The 13031-nt window shown below is 39.8% G+C and overlaps 1 long non-coding RNA gene across 1 annotated transcript in view; it reads right to left on the reverse strand.

Moving 5' to 3' along the window:
* Positions 1 to 10924, reverse strand: part of LOC139075654 (uncharacterized) — a 42671-nt gene extending 31747 nt beyond the window's left edge. The window contains exons 1-2 of the long non-coding RNA XR_011526266.1: positions 10700 to 10924; positions 8709 to 8836 (exon numbers count right to left, since the gene is read on the reverse strand). This is a non-coding gene — a long non-coding RNA (uncharacterized lncRNA). The remainder of the gene's footprint in view (positions 1 to 8708; positions 8837 to 10699) is intronic.
* Between the last annotated feature and the right edge of the window lie 2107 nt (positions 10925 to 13031).

The raw sequence follows: 13031 nt of genomic DNA on the forward strand, positions 1-13031 counted from the left end.
AACTTTGAGATATTGGGTCTTCATCCAACTAATGTATTGTCTGAATGAGGCAACCATAAAGAACGAGTTGGTCATTCCACTCTGGGGTCCTGATGCTCCCTACTGCTCAAGTCCTTGGGTAGCATCTTTAAAATAGTTGCTCATCCTGTTAGAAGCTGGTTCTTCTAGAGGAAGAAGAGGCATTTATCTCTCTCCCAGCTATTCCACAAATGTCTGTGCTTTATGCATTTATTGAGATTTTATGTCAGGAACACTAGATAGAATCCACCACCCAGGAAAGTAGAGATTAATGTATTCCTTTGATTCTAAGAAACACCTTTTTTTAACATCTTTGAACTGGGACTACATTTTATAACACAAATTATAAATGTATAATAAATATGAAATAATCTATCTAGTCATCATGCAAAGTGATAAAATATATTCTAACAATAGTTCTGATTGCCTTCACATATGAATTTTGCCCACTTTAAAAGGGAATTATTCCACCAATTATTATTTCAGTTCTAGTATTTCCGTTGATAGAAATAGACTCAATTTTAACTTAAATTTGAATCCTTAAATGTCACTTAAAATGCCATTAAAATATCACACCTAGTTTTAATACGGGCATTAAAAGTCCTTGTATACGTGGAAGATTGCATGCCATATACTAGGCGATGCAATCAAACATGGTAGACGTGGACAAATGTCTCAGAGTAAATCATAGAGTTTTCAGTGCTAGGAGAACTTGACCCAATGCTCAGGCACCAGATATCCATGTTTGAAAAGATTCCCCACAGGTATTTAACTTCTGCATTGGAAGGAGTGTGAATATGTTTGTCTTGAAAATTTCTAATGTTTTTCACCGAAGTTCTTGATGGGATTTTTTTGGAATTTCCTGAGACATCATTAATGGATTAATTATTGGTAAACTTTTATACATGCCCCATTAGTGTTGAGATAGAATAAATGTACTCTGTTTATGAAATATTTATGTCTCCATCTTTTATCTATATTTTTATTCATATCAGATGTTTTTATTCATATTCATATCAGATTTATATCCATTTATAAACTACTCCAGCTGGTGTGTCAAAATATATATTCAATTACATATATACATATACATATACATGATTCAAAGATTAATATGAATTAAAAAGTCAAGCTCCTTAATTGTGTTAATCAAATCTCCTGTAACTGTACTGAATTATTAACTACTTTGTTAGTTTCTGAGCTATATTGTATCTCTAGTAATTTGCTTTCTGTATTTTAAAGCCATATTGGTAGTCATATAAAGTTATCTATTTTAACTTCCAAATAAATAGTATTTTTTGTTCCATTTCATGATTTTTGCATTGAATTCTCTTTTGGCTACACTCCTTACACTGGTTATATTTTTATGAGCATTTGCCCCGCATATCTTTCTGTATTCTCTAATTTTCAGCCTTTTGGAAATTTTGTTCTAGATATTTCTCTGACTCTTCTAGATATTTCATCCACTTTAGTAATGACTTTAATCCTTTCATACTTATCGTGGTTCTGATATATTAGGACTCATTCCTGACAACTTTGTGTTTTCTACTTACCATACTTATTTTTATTTTTTTAAACTATATATTCTTTGATCTGATTAAGTTTTCTTTTTTCCATCTTTTTCTTCTTCTGCATTTTGAATGTAATGCTCTTTATTTCTATTTTCTTAGTTGTTACTTTTAAATGCTTTCCATGGGTATTCTAACTGATACTTTTCTAAATCTATTTAGTGACATTTATCCCCTCACCGCTACTACCACCAACGTAGCAGCATCAGTATTTAAAACTCCAGTATAATTTATGTCCCTCAAATTTTCTCTTCCTACACATTTAAGCCTGTCTATTAATGTATTTCCTCCAAACTTTTACATACACACACACATACTTACTTATTTATTTCCAAGCTCTCTGATAGGAATCTGCTTGTCGTGAGTGCCTATTCTTGTTTTATATCCTCCACTTCTTCTTTTGTGAATCTCTTTATTTCTCCAATGATCTTAAATGTATTTGTTTTCAAGCACTTAGTTTTCTCTTTTGTTTGAGTTCTTTCATTTGTTGAGTGCATTTTCTCTCTTTAATGATGTGATGTTGGTTTTCCTCATACTGTTCCTATGAATTTGGGCCTTAGGAGAGAAATTTCGGCTCCTGCTCATTCTACTATCTTTAGGCCAGAAGTCTTCTCTAGCTGACTTTTAAGAGAAGCTGTTTAACTGTCAGCAACACATAACCTCACTAAGAGGAAACTCCAAAGTGTAAGTGCAAAAGAAATGTAGGTAAAATCCTGGGATTCTTCATTTTGCTTCAAAATTAAATTTTCAACACAAAAGTGTTAAAGAAATGAAGATCATGAGTGTGGCTTATGAAAATTCATCATGATGTAAGGTACAACTTGCTGCAGGTAAAGAATTCTGAAGCATCTTACCGCAAATAGGAAGAAAATTTAGGTTCACATCTTGATTATGATGCTGTAGAAGAAAGTAGTGTGGAATGTTATAAATACGATACTGTTGGTTGAACATGTACACATGTGTGTTTGTATGTATTATGAACTATTCCTTCATTCTGTCAAGCTATTATGAAATCCACAATGACTTACAATTAGTAGTTTTTTCTAACCCACAAAATGCGGTATCATACTAATTTTACAGATGTGGATTCTGAAGCACAAAGAGGTTAATTAATTTGCCCAAGGTCACACAGGAGGAACCAGAATTTAAATTGAAATGCCTGACTACAAAGTCCTTTTTGTGGAAGATTATTGGACTTTTGTGTAGAAGGCTAACATACTCAATTTCTTTCCAGAGAAGTGAAAACATCTTGGGATATGAAAACTAATTTTCACTTCACTTTCCTGATCACCCCAAGATTGGGCTGACCATTTGTCCTAAAGCTTCCATAATACCCAATTTTCTACTTCTGAGAAACTTTTTGTAAAAAACAAAAGTTAAATCATTGTTGCTTTTTCGTTTTTTTTGTCTATGGTGTTGTTCTACCATCTTATTAGGGGCTAGGGCTGAGTTAAATTTTGTATCTCCAATGTCTAGTACAGTGCCTGATACATGATAGAATAGCAACAGATAGCTGCAGAATGAATAGATACCACAATTAACACAATGCAAAACACACATACTAACAAAATACACACACTGGAAATGAAATAACAGGATTATGGGGGCCTTTTTTTCCTCTAGTTTCCAAAAATTTTAGGGTGAAATTTCAGCACTTTGCCGGGTGGGAGTTAGGGAAGCAAAAATGCAAAGACAGCTGGAATCAGCAGACCTGGGTCCTTGAACTGGATCTTCTGCCAACTCTGCGAATTTAACATTTTGCGGCTTCAGTAAAATGCAAAGTGAAGAGATTGGATTAGAGGCTCTCTGAGGCCCCTTCCAGCTATGACTACAAGTAATATTAAAAATCAGATCCCTTTTAGGGCTGGCCCTGTGGCCGAGTGGTTAAGTTCGCGCGCTCCGCTGCAGGCGGCCCAGTGTTTCGTTGGTTCAAATCCTGGGCGCGGACATGGCACTGCTCATCAAACCACGCTGAGGCAGCGTCCCACATGCTACAACTAGAAGGACCCACAACGAAGACTATACAACTATGTACTGGGGGGCTTTGGGGAGAAAAAGGAAAAAATAAAATCTTAAAAAAAAAAAATCAGATCCCTTTTTACTGGTAAAATTGTCAAGCGTACTTCCACTATCTGATAGGGAGAAAACGCTGCCAGAAGACGTGCAATCACCAAGTTCATGGTTACCTACTCTGCTCCCTTCATGAGCATTAATAAAACTATAGATGAAACTGAAACCACTGTTGAGCCTAAACATGTTGATAGAATACCACAAAAATAGCCATCCAAGCGTGTCCAAGTGTGCAGTTAGCACGAGCGTGGCCAGTAATTTGACCCTCAAGGACCCAGGCAGATGTGGAGCTGACTGTATTCACAACACACTGGTTCCTGCACTGAAGGGACAAGCTCTGAAGCCGTGATCATTTCTGGACACATCCAGTGAAGGGACCCTTTGAGGTCATTCAATCTATTTGTTGGCTTCCAGATGCTATTTCAGGCGATTATAACTTTCCTATTTAAGTGTTTACAGGAGTCTCTTTTGCTCTGCCTAACTCAGTTAATCGTTACTTTATAGAACATAATATGCCTCTTAGGGGTTAACATACTATAGGAAAGATTCTTAAGTACTCAGATTTCAGACATTTTTTAATGACTGGAAAGATTAAAGAGGGAAAATGAAGTCACATAGGAGAACAAAGAACACTCAAAGAAAGCTCAGCCTGTCCCTATAGAGAAAATTTATCCAGACGTTTGAAATGAGATCCACTGTCGCTGGAGTGGTTTATAAAACTCAGGTTGGAATCTCATGTGTGTGAATGTTACTTTGCCTGGAAGGTAAAAGCTATATAACAGGAAAATCTTGCTTAACCAGAAATGTAGCTCGTTGGAAACCTCAACAAAGCTACGAGGGGATGGTGCTCCAGTTTAGAGGAAAGTCATAAAATAACCACATATTCAATATGGTTTAGCTCCTGGTTTAGAAAAGATGTTTGTCTTCTCCCCCAGCTCCAAGTTGTGCCAGTTTCTCTCATCACTTTGAATCTCTCCTGCTGATTTTCTAAAATGTTAACCATCAGACCTTATTGTCTGAATACATATGAAATTTCCAGAGCCCTTTTTACCTTCAGAACTGTGATTGTTTGGAAACTTAATTGTGGTTAAACAGAAAGATTAAAATATAAATTATTTCAATATGGTAATGATAATATGAATATTATAGTAGATTGTTTACGTGCAAAAAATCCTCCCCAAATTCTACATATGTGCATATAACTTTAGAATATAATTACTTCCATAAATTGTCAACTGTAAAGGAAGAAAATTAATTACCTCTTTATACCTTTAATTATTCTATACCCGGCATGAAAGTTTGTAAAGATACAGCAATAAATTTTGTCATATGTATAACTGTATGCTACGCTGTCTTAGAAACACTGACCACAGCCTAGCAAAAGTGAGAAATAAAAAGACTCCCACGTGGACCCAAGGTTCTTTAGGAGGTTGTAAATATTCAGATTTCTAATTCACGATGCTTAACGTCCTAGGCTCCACATGTCAGCAGGAAGCGGAGGCACTAGTCTGCTTTGTCCACCAGCATCTCTGACACTGGTCTCCTCCTTCACTATGTGTTTTTAGTAGAAGTTTCTTCTTCCAATAAAGGGGTGAACATAGGCTTCTCCTCAGCCAGCAGCTCACCCCAGGAAGAAATGTGTTGATGGCAAGGAGAGCAGTCGGTGCCATCTCTCCCGAGATGCCTTTATCGAAGTTAAACGCCTCCAACCAGCCTTGCCTTGGGTGTCAACAAGCTCAGGAGCCGGCCGTGCCTGCCCGTGCTGCATCATGGACCCAGGTGCGTGGACCTCAGCTTTCTCTTGAATCTCACTTCTGTCCGTAGTGACACTTGTAAAGGAATTTTCTCCCAGCGTGAACTAATTATTCTTCCTATTTCCGCTACAGGCTTATCTCCCACAGATAAGCAGTTTTTCTATTGATGGGAGCATGTTCTAAAAGACTCGAAAATGGCTTTTATTATTTCCTGTGGAGCATATGGTGAACCTGTGTAGGTTGTGGGCCTGGTAGAATCATCAAGTTTGACATTCCACACTTAATATATCTAAACTTTCTATTTTTAAAATTAAGAACTGTCGTTTCTCAGGTCATCTCTCTACTCTCCCTTCGTTTCTTTTGTCGAGATGAGGACTATTTACGTTTCTTCTGTGTAGCATTTTTCATAAAGAAACACTGTTTTGATCACTTCACCAGAGTTTTATCGACATGTTCAAGCCCAGATGCTCAGCAGATGGCCAGGCTCACTCACTAGCTAAGTGACATTTTTCTGGAACCATATTTCTAGAGCAAGATTCAAATTTATGTACAAGGAGAAGTTCAATATTCATTCATCAAAGAAATATTTATTAAGTGTCTACCATGTGCTGGGAAAAGTAAAATGACAAACTTCTACGTTAAGAACTACTGGCATCCCTTGGAAATAATTGATACTGAAAATGTCAAAAATAATCTTATCTTTGCAGAACATTTTAGCATTTCATGTGCTTTCCCAACTATCATTTCATTTGAAAAGGGATATTTTCCTTGATCCAAAGAGAGACTAAATAACTTGCTCTACTGTTAAATTACAGTTTAAATATAAATCTTCAGTCTTCGAATTTGCATCTTTCTACAATATTACAGAGAAACATTATTAAACACATATTGTCTGCTCTTGTCCTGTAGTGTTTTCATACATTCTTTCTCCCCTGAAACTGGATAGTAACCAACTGAAGAATGGACTTCTGTCTCTTATCTCCAGTTCAATTGTCCCTGTCACCCTTCTCCCATACCACACTGTGCTGACCAGGTGTTCCGCACACCAGCTTCTTGACAAGGAAGGAGATAGGGTGGGAAAGTCAATAATTGGATTCAGGAACATCTAGGATTGGATTCCACTTCTTCAGTGACTTCTCATTTCTGAGTCTTGATTTTCTCAAAACATAAAATGAAGAGAAGAACAGCCCTCAGAGGGCCGTCTCCGGGAGTGCATTAGATTTGATCTAGGTTTACCGAGTGCTGGGTACTCTGTGAGCACTCCATGAGCATCAGCTGGTTGAGTCCCCGTGTCTACAGAGCTCTAGCTCTCCTTCTAACTGACATCAGGAGTGCCCTGCCCAACACACTCCAGGCACCGGGGGAGGGCAGCAAGCCCTGCATGCAGCTGTGGCATGCAAAGTCTGGGTTCTTCACTCAGATTACACTAGTCCCAGATAAAACAAAATGAATTAGGGGGCCACCCGGTGGCATAGTGGTTAAGTTCATGCACTCTACTTTGGCGGCCCAGGGTTCATGGGTTCAGATCCCACATGCAGACCTACACAAGGCTCCTCAAGCCATGTTGTGAGGGCGCCTTACATACAAAGTAGAGGAGGATTGGCAACAGATGTTAGCTCAGGGCCAATCTTCCTCACCAAAAAATGTAAATAAATAAAAAATAAAGTGAATTAAAATGAATGCTATTTGAATCAACTGACTAGCTCCTCAAGATGCTCCTGACTTTTGTAGGAAAAGGATTGTGCTACTATTAGATTTCTGTGAAGTGTATCAGTAATAGCAAGAAGAGATTATCATATAATACTTGTCAAGTAGTAGTTGAAGTGGTGCCCCCATGGAAAAGTGATTTTAGATGTGTTTTGGATTCTTCCAGAGAATATAAAGTAGATCAATGATAAAAACTAGACACAGGCATTTTAGCTTGATGTAAAGATTGTCAAATACATGCATCCGATAATGGATCACACTGTACTGTTTTCAGAAGTGATGAGATCCCCATACACAGAGACTACACAAGGGATGCATGGATGACTTTCTCTCAAGGATGCTGCAGAGGCGATTCCTAAAACCAGTGCTAAGATCCAGTTACTACAAATATTTTAAATAAGTGCATATGCATTCATCATCTCCAAAGCTATTATCACAAAAAAATGAGAATTTGCATTGATGTAATTTTTACCTTTGTTATCATTATTATTATTGTTTTGTTTGAATAGTAATCCTAGAAATGGCAGTTCCAGCTCTCTGGACTTAGTAGAGACAGAGGAGAGAGGAGAGACGCTCAGGTGTGTGCAGTTGTGGGAGAGTCTGTGAGCTCCCGCACCCGCCCGGATTCCTGGCTGGGAACAGGCACCTGAACTTCCTTCTCTGGGAAAATGCAGAGGATATTTCATTGGTCCAAACCAAGCTGAAATGAAGTAGGGAACAAGAAACAGAGCTTTCTTGTTTTCTTTATTATATCCACTTAATCATATTCAACCAGATATTTTCCATGGACAAAAGTTTCCAGAGAAACTTTTATCTTTCTTTCCACATTCCCCACCTAAGTGATTTTTAAATTGAGTTATGAAACAAACTGATCCTAGCAGTCTTTTCTAGGTGGGACAGGCATTGAGATTCCCAAGGTAAACAAACAGGAATACTTGGCTACTCAAAGGAGGGGAGGGAAAGTTGGGTAAATTCTGTCCTCAGGGCTTGCCTCCTTGCCTTTTACTCCCAGACCCTCTACTCCCACCTTCCCCCAGGCCGCCAACTCTGAACTACCCAAAGTCCTCCAAAGCAACAGACCGACTGAGCTGAGGCTGCCTAGCCAGCAGTCCCCTCTCCTCTCTCCTTCACCCTCACTGCCTCCTTTGCATCCAAGCGTCTCTCATAGCAACTCTACAACTTCACCAATGGCCCTGACCTCTCAGTCCTTATCTTCTTGGGCCTCTCTGCCCTTGTCCCAGTCGATCATTTCCACCTCCTACAACTCTTCGCTTTGGCTTTTCCTGTAGGATTTCATTGATTCTTCGCTTCCTCTAGCATTTCCATAGGAGTATGAGAAGGTTTTATCCACAGCCTTCTCTTTTATCCCATACCCTCAAATCACGAATACTTTACATCAACAAAATTTGAATATTTATACTTTTGCCATTCCCACTACTCTCACTTACCCACTCGCCCACTCATCGTCTCCAGTAGCGTGCCCCTAAAACTCCTCACTCTCAAGCCCACCAGCTTTCATTTAAACTCTTCCCTCTGTTTGGAACGACCTTCTTCCTATCTCGGCTTGACTACACGACAAGCTCTCACTTACTCTGTGTCTTCTCCTCTATGACGCTTTCCTACTGCACATCCGCAAGGCAGCCTGAAGCATCTCATGCATACTTCCAATCAGTTTATTCATCACTTCGGGTATCTGTCAGTTCTGATAGATGTGAGCTCCTGGAGGACAAGAGATGGATTTTACCGATCACAGCACCCTTTGCATCAGCACTGTGCCTGGCAATTTGGGGTCTGAGAAATACGTCAGAAAGGAGTCAGGGGAAACCTCAGACTTACAGCTCATGTAGCGTTTGGCTAGTAGCTTTTGTTAAAGCTCTTGCCAAATGCTTCTTACTATCTGCATGCAAAAACGCAGGGGACAAAAGAGGGTGTAGACTACCAATAACAAGGAAAATAAACGACAAAAATTCTGCAAAGATATCTGTAATCTGAATGACCTTTCTTCCAACTTTAAGACCAATAGAACTGGATAAAGAGAGAAAAAAATGTGCAGTCATGTCTCATGAAACAGACGAACCATACCCTTCTGAAAAAACAAGACATTTCATTCATCCTTGAAATTTTGCTTTCTGGATCACACACTTAAACCAAGGAAAAAACTTTGTAGCCACTTCTCAACTGAATCTATATGCTGTTTTTCAACAGCCCAAACATTGAACAATCATGGACATAAGCCATCAGTAGCGTAGATGTTCACTCAGCTGCTATGACGGAAGTGAAGAAGCAAGAAGAGTGGTGGTGGCATATTGCATCTGAGAAGACACAATACCAACATGCAAAACAGACTTTACATGTGTATTTGATTAGAAAAAAGGGAAAGAGGAAAAACAACAGGACATGGAAAGGTTAACTTAGTAGAGAGATTATTTTTCTCTTTATTCATTGTGTATTTTTTTTAATAAGGAAATGGAATTTTTTTTTTTTAAGATTTTATTTTTTTCCTTTTTCTCCCCAAAGCCCCCTGGTACACAGTTGTATATTCTTCCTTGTGGTTCCTTCTAGTTGTGGCATGTGGGACACTGCCTCAGCGTGGTTCGATGAGCAGTGCCATGTCTGCGCCCAGGATTCAAACCAACGAAACACTGGGCCGCCTGCAGCGGAGCGTGCGAACTTAACCACTCGGCCACGGGGCCAGCCCCTCATTGTGTATTTTTTAACAATTTTTCTTAATGAACTTCATAGTACTTTCCAACCTGGGAAAATGCATTTAAAAATTTTTATGAATAAACAGAAAGCTATTTTAAAATTTTTATGAATAAACAGAAAGCTATTTTATAAATTTTGTGAATAAACTGAAAGCTGCTGAAAAGACAAAAAAAATGAGGATGCTAATATTCGAATATGAAACTCAAAAACCAAAATTTTTTCAATACGAGTATGACTCTGAGATAAATGAAACCTTCCTCCTGCCCCAAGTGCTCATTCTACTTCCTGCAAAGAAGGGTCCCCTGCCCATAGCTGCCTGTCTTCCCGAGAAGATAAGATTTACTACGGGGTGGGGGCGGGGGCGGGAAGGAGAAGTGTGAAGCGATATTGATTGCAATTAACTTTGCCACTGATTGGTGTGTGACGCCAGGTGAGCCCTGCTATTTAGTAAATGGGGTGAGACTCGCAAAGATTAATGGAGGTTGTCAATAGGGTGGTGGGCTCAGGCCCAGAGGGTCACATAACTCCGTTTTTCCCACTTTGAAAGTGAAATGATCAGGGAAACAGGGAGAGACATTATGAGAATGAAGAGAATGATCAATGCCGCTGATCATATTCCCATCCCTAATCACCGCGGCTGAGCCCAGAAAAAACAAAGCTCCTTTTATTGATGTTCTAAAGTGCACAGCCTGGATGCCTTTTGCAATTAAATATAATTGCAAGATTCTGTTTGCTTCCTGCCTGATGCTCTTATTTCTGGCTCCTGTTGATGGAGGCACGGGCTGCACTCCTTCACTGTCGTCCCTTCACGAAATGCTTTTGTGTGGATTTCATGGAGCTGAGGACGTAACTGCCCCAATCACGAGGGAGCGGTACCTGTGAAGGGCGCTCCCGGAGCCCCCTAAGTTACGTTGTGCGTGAGCGAGCGAGCGTGGTGAGGAATGCAGGTTAGTCACACCAGGATCGATCGGATGGAAATCATTTCTCCTGGGAATCAGAGCAGTATCGGGAGCTGGCAGATAACTTTGTGTGCTTCTCCTCAACGTTTCTTCATCGCTTAGGAACAAACATCTCCCTATTGATTAGCTCATGTGGAAGGCTACCCAGGTAAACGTCACAATTCTTTGAGCTGAGTACAGAATAGAGGAATCAGAATGGTAATAGCAGTGATGAAATAACAAGTACAGATTCCAAATGTGGAACCCGCGCAGAATAATGCAGCAGCAGAATATCTCAGGAAATAAAGCTTTTGGCAGTTTGATGAATTCAGCTTAACTCTAGTCCCATCATCCAGGCCTCCCACAACAGGGCTTTGTAGCAGGGAACACAAGTTCCCCTAAATCAATATGTTTTCTCAGGGACTATGGTGCGATCATAAATCATCATTTGCATGACATATTTGTGCTAATAAATCTACCTTGAAGAGAGGGAGAGAAAGGAAAGTGGTTAACAATAAACCACAGCTCTAACCATAGGGAGAATAACATAAAACCTGAGTTTCTACGGACACACAAATTTGTGTGGCTGCAGTCACACTAAGTGTGTTTTCTCCCCTGGGTGGCTGCGGGCTCAGGTCAGCACGGAATAGTCTGGTGGAATGTAACTTCCCTTTGCTGTGAGAGAGCAGTTATAAGTTCATTTGTCTTGGATTCTTCTCAATTGCTTTTCCTAAAAGGACGAAAATGGAGCAAGTTTATTCAGTGGTTTGGATAGAAAAGGAAGAGAAGGATGACTGGACAAACTAAAAATTTCCTCTTGAACCTCCAATGAAGGCTCAATAAACAGGAACCTTCCTAACAAGTCTGCATTCAGTTAAGAAGAAGCCAAACGGACTGATGACTTGGCGATGACATTAACAGCATCTTCATAGTTCAGTAAGCTTATCTGCTGTTTTGTAGAATAGTTTCATTCTAGGGGCCGGCCCAAGGACGCAGCGGTTAAGTGCACACGTTCCACTTTGGCAGCCCAGGGTTCGCCGGTTCAGATCCTGGGTGTGGACATGGCACCGCTTGGCAAGCCATGCTGTGGTAGGCATCCCAAATATAGAGGAAGATGGGCATGGATGTTAGCTTAGGGCCAGTCTTCCTCAGCAAAAAGAGGAGGATTGGCAGCAGTTAGTTCAGGGCTAATCTTCCTCAAAAAAAAGAATAGTTTCATTCTTTCTTTCAAAATTTTTCACATCAAGGGCCTGGCCCCACGGCCAAGTGGTTAAATTTGCATGCTCCGCTTCAATGGCCTGAGGTTCCCTGGTTCGGATCCTGAGCACGCACCTAGGCACGGCTCATCAAGCCGTGCTGGGGCAGCATCCCACATAGAAGAGCTAGAATGACATACAGTTGGGATATACAACTATGTGCTGGAGCTTTGGGAGAAAAATAAATTTTTTTTCACATCAAATGTAGGGAATTGTTGGAAAGATAGTGGAAAAGTATGGGCTATGTGGCCAGACAGACTTGAGTTGGAATTCTTATTCCATTATTTATTATTTATGACCACTTCATAGGGTTATTGTGAGGATAAATTGAGATAATGTTTAATTGAAAAAACTACACAAAACTATGACAATAAATAGCTCAGAACCAGACACATACTCTGTGTTCAGTAATGTTCATTTTTCTTTCTGTTTTTAAGAAAGTAAGGTTCATTTTTCTTTTCATTTTAAATCAGAAATCTTAGAGCTGGAAGGGACCTGAGAATTCACCTATTCCATCACCCTGCATTTTGCACGCGGTGAAGAGACTTACTCAAAGAATGTCGAGATCGCTCAAGGTGGCATAGCTAGGTAACAGCACGGAAGGAGCAGGACAAAGATAAAGAACTCAGAGTTCCAAAGGAAGCTTGTGCATAGGTGAACGCCTGAAAATTGAAGCAATGAAAGCACACGAAAAGAACGAAAAATCACCAGAACTCCTACAACCACAGATAAACACTGTCCATGCTTTGATATGGAAAATTCTGGGTCATCTTGCACAGGCCTCTCATAGTGTATATGGGGAAGAAATGGCCTTCTTCACATGCAATAAAGAACCAAACAAAGGTCCTTTTTCCTCTTGGATGATGAGTGTTCTGTCTTATATCTCGTCCTTTCCTGACAAGGCATCTCTTAAAAATCATTACCTTTTTTCACATGTGAAAGCAAAAGCAGCTGTTTCTACCATCTTTTCCTTCCAGCCAGACAGAGAGCAAAGGCCACTATGGGCCAAATGCT

The sequence above is a fragment of the Equus przewalskii genome, chromosome 14 (assembly GCF_037783145.1).
Source record: "Equus przewalskii isolate Varuska chromosome 14, EquPr2, whole genome shotgun sequence".
In the NCBI taxonomy this organism is placed as follows: Eukaryota; Metazoa; Chordata; class Mammalia; order Perissodactyla; family Equidae; genus Equus; species Equus przewalskii.